Here is a 3,991-nt window from a genome sequence, read left to right on the forward strand (position 1 = left end):
GGGAGCCTGGGTGGCTCAGTCACGTAAGTGTCCAACTCTTGATTTCGGCTCAGGTCATGATCTCACGGTTCAGGAGTTTGAGCCCCGAGTCAGGCTGGACACTGACAGCGCAGAGTCTGCTTAGGATTCTCTCTCTCTCCCCCTCTCTCTTTGCAACCCCTTCAAAAATAAATAATAAACTTAAAAAAAAAAAAGAGTGGGAGGTGGGTGAAGGGGGTGTATAACTGCTGTTATATACAAAAGGAAACTGTACCAGGCAGACCCTTCTGATTAACCTTTCCACAGCCCTGTGTCTGCACAAATCTCATCAAGGTGTAGCATGTCAGGATTCTGCTCCCGTGTGCCCAAAACAACGCAGAGAGAGGCTGCCACCCTAAAAAATCAGCAAATTTACATTTCTGACAGAAGTCACAATTACTGTGAAGTTATACGTGTTATCAATCCAAAAGGCACAAATGGGATTTTTTTTTAAAAAATGTTTTTATTTATTTTTGAGAGACAGAGAGACAGCATGAGCAGGGGAGGGTCAGAGAGAGAGGGAGACACAGAATTGGAAGCAGAGCCCAACGCGGGGCTTGAACCCATGAACTGTGAGATCATGACCTGGGCCGAAGTTGGACGCTTAACAGACTGAGCCACCCAGGCGCCCCAGGATTTTTTTTTTTTTTAAATATAGGACACACAAGGGGTGCCTGGGTGGCTCAGTCAGTTGAGCGTCCGACTTTGACTCGGGTCGTGATCTCATGGTTTGTGGGTTTGTGGGTTCAAGCCCCGCATCGGGCTCTGTGCTGACAGCTCAGAGTCTGGAGCCTGCTTCCAGTTCTGTGTCTCCCTCTTTCTCGCTCTCAAAAATATGACACAATAGTGACTCATAACACATGGACGTTCGGGGGCCAGGTTAATTAGAGCCATTAGAGTCTGAATATACGGGCTGTACTTGGGCTCCCTTAAGACAGTCACATCAAATCCACATGGTCAAAATTCTGAGGGGAAAAAGGAGCTATTTTGATTTCATGGAGGACACTGGACAGATTCTGGCTGGCACTGATGGGATGTGCCACAGAGAAGCCAGGCTGGGCATTCAGTCTCATCTCTGACAATTTATATTCATCTGCATTACAGGTTCCCTCCAGCTCACTGGAGAAATGGCACATTCCTTCTCTGTGTTCTGGACAAGCATACGAGATACCGATTCTTCCATTTTTTTTTAAGGTAGCCATATGTTCATGTCATTTTTTTCCCCCCTGTAGAGATCAAAAGCTGAAAGGAAGTATATCTGAACACTGTGGAAAGAGAAGATATGGCCCATATGCCTGTATGTGGCCTCATGTTTTCTTCTCTGAAGTTCTCCAGAAGCTTGTGATTCTGTCTGCTCACTGTCTCATCAATGAAGAAACCTTAGTTGCTCTGTGAAAAGTTAATCCAGTGGATATAGCTTTTGTTCATTATTTGTCTGTGACTTCTGTTGATTAAAAAATCATAGGTTTTCATGCTCTTGAAGAGGTCAGAGGTAGGAGAGGCTTATTGAAATACTTTCCAGGGCACTCAAGTATCATGGGACTTGAGATTATACCTGTGGCCTTTAAATTGTTCTGACACAGGGCTCAATGATTAATAAACAATTTGAAGTGTAGTGGCCATCGTGTCTGCTAATAAGCATTCTTTGGTTGCGCGCTGTACCAAATTGATTGTTGTGATATGGACTTAACCTTTCAAAACAGCCAAAGATATGGCATCCCTGGATTTTTTTAAGTGGTACTCATAGTCTTCACTCAACAAATATTCATGGAGTGCCTAGTTTACATCAGGCACTGGATGCATTAACAACATACAGGTTTTACTTGGAGATGACCTCCAACTCTTGAAGAAATAAATTCCACAGTCCAGGTACTACTGGCATGATGGGAAAGACTAACTTCCAGGGCCTTCGGTTTCCTCATCTCATCAGTCCATCTGTCCTGTCGTATTGCGGCTGATAAACAACCAGAGTGACCGGGCCCCCAGGAGGCTCAGTCGGGTAAGCCTCCGACTGCGGCTCAGGTCATGATCTCACAGTTAGTGGGTTCGAGCCCCAAGTCAGGCTCTGTGCTGACAGCTCAGAGCCTGGAGCCTGTTTCAGATTCTGTGTCTCCCTCTCTCTCTGACCCTCCCCTGCTCACGCTGTCTCTCTCTCTCAGAAATAAATAAAACATTAAAAAAGATTTTTAAAGAAAAGAAATCTGGAAATATATTAGATGCCCTGGAATTGCCAGCTCATGGGGTCAGGTCATTCTTTCTCCACCCATCCGTGAACACTCACAGCCCGTGATCGGCCCAGGCACTGACCTGATTAATACTTATTTTAAAATTCTCAGCTATTATTCCCATGTTACAGATGGGAAAACTAGGTTTTCTCAAGAGGGTTAGTGGCCTGTCCCAAAGCCCTGCTGTTAGTTGGTGGCCGAGCCAGGACTGGAACTCAGGCAGTCTGGCTCTAGACTCCACACCTCTGCCCACTTAACTGTGTTGCCGAATGCGCCGTCTGCTCTCCAGGATGAACCATTTCTCAAGATAACTGGCAGTGAGGACATTCATTCCCTTCTAGGGAAAGCTCATTTTTACTTCCCAGGTAGTCTTGGGATCCCAACCTGACGATCCCCCAACGGTCCCCTAGCTGATAAAGGTCTGGGATATTCAGCCAAATCTTTGGTCAACATAGAGCATCTTTACGTACATTTATGTTCAGTTTGGCGTCACGACACACCACGCTGCCGGTGCTGGAACTCCATGCGAACCCTGTGCCTTCTGGCATCTGAGAACGGCACCTCCTGGTGAGTGCGGGGAAGGCCCAGCCAGGTCTGGACACAACTGAATCCTGACACCCAAACTGTATTTAGTCACAATACTTATGACACCAAATGAGACCTCACCCCCCTGGTACCAAGCAGGGGTATCTCTTCCAACACCAGCGCTCCAACTCTGACACTATGTAGCTGGAGTTAAGTGTCAGCTCCCATAGTTAAGGGCTCAGAACCACAAGACTGCCCTCTGTCTCAGAGGCCAGTCACAGTCCCGGGCCTCCCGGACTTCTGACCGACCGGCTATAGAGCGGGGGTTCCCATAACCTCCGCTTTGGTTCAATACTTTGCTAAAAGAGTTCACAGACTCAGGATGTCATTTCACTCATGTTTACCACTTTATAATAAAGGACACAGCTCAGGATCAACAAGGCAGAAGAGCTGCACAGGGCAGGGGAAGGGGAAAGGGGGATAGAGCTTCCCAGAAGAAAGCCCTGTGAGAATAAGTTGCTTGCGTAAACTGGAGAAATCTGGAACTACTATTTTAGAGAAACTTGTATGTGGTTCTGCAAAGCAGAGATGTGAAATCGATGGTCGAGGGAAGAGAGAAGAGGAAGAAACAGAGGAGGCTCACTTATAGGAGACCACGTGAGTCCAACAGTGTCCAGATTGCAGACCCTGGACCTTGCCATTTATGCTGATGACCCCCGGTGCCATCAGGGAGAAACTGAGTCGCGTGAGGAGGGTTATGAAAGGAAGCCTTATGCAGGGGGAAAGACTCGGAGAGGACCTGGTGCCCGTCTTCAAAAGCACGCTCACTTTAGCGCGAAGAGTCTTTGTGCCTCCGGATTGACAGAGGGAGGCAGATTTGGGTTCATTCAATGTGGAGAACCCAAAAGTCAGCCTTTCGGCATCCAGAACATGCCTCCTCATGGGGCAGTGAGTTCTCCACCTCTGTGGGGGGTTCAAGTGAAGACAGGACAACTAAGGGCTGAGAGATGGTAAAGGAAACTTCTCTATGGGACACAAAACCTGAAGACCTCTGAGCCCTCTTCTACATCTGAGGTTCAAGAATCTATGGAAACAAGAGAAACTGGGCTGATTTATTAAAGAGCAAGATTAAGGAGCACAAAAAATTGGAAGCACCCCAGCCCGGATGGGTTGTTCTTCAGGGGCAAGCTCTATCCTGGGCAGCCTGCGTTGCCCGACCAGAA

The 3,991-nt window shown here is 47.4% G+C and overlaps 1 protein-coding gene across 1 annotated transcript in view; it reads left to right on the plus strand.

The window, feature by feature from the left end:
- Window positions 1-1,640, plus strand: part of DDC (dopa decarboxylase) — a 63,070-nt gene extending 61,430 nt beyond the window's left edge. The window contains exon 14 of the mRNA XM_077781121.1: window positions 1,251-1,640. The gene's annotated coding sequence lies outside the window, so the exon portion shown is untranslated. The remainder of the gene's footprint in view (window positions 1-1,250) is intronic.
- Window positions 1,641-3,991: the final 2,351 nt, after the last annotated feature.

Source organism: Crocuta crocuta, unplaced genomic scaffold (assembly GCF_008692635.1).
Source record: "Crocuta crocuta isolate KB4526 unplaced genomic scaffold, BGI_CrCroc_1.0 scaffold108, whole genome shotgun sequence".
In the NCBI taxonomy this organism is placed as follows: domain Eukaryota; kingdom Metazoa; phylum Chordata; class Mammalia; order Carnivora; family Hyaenidae; genus Crocuta; species Crocuta crocuta.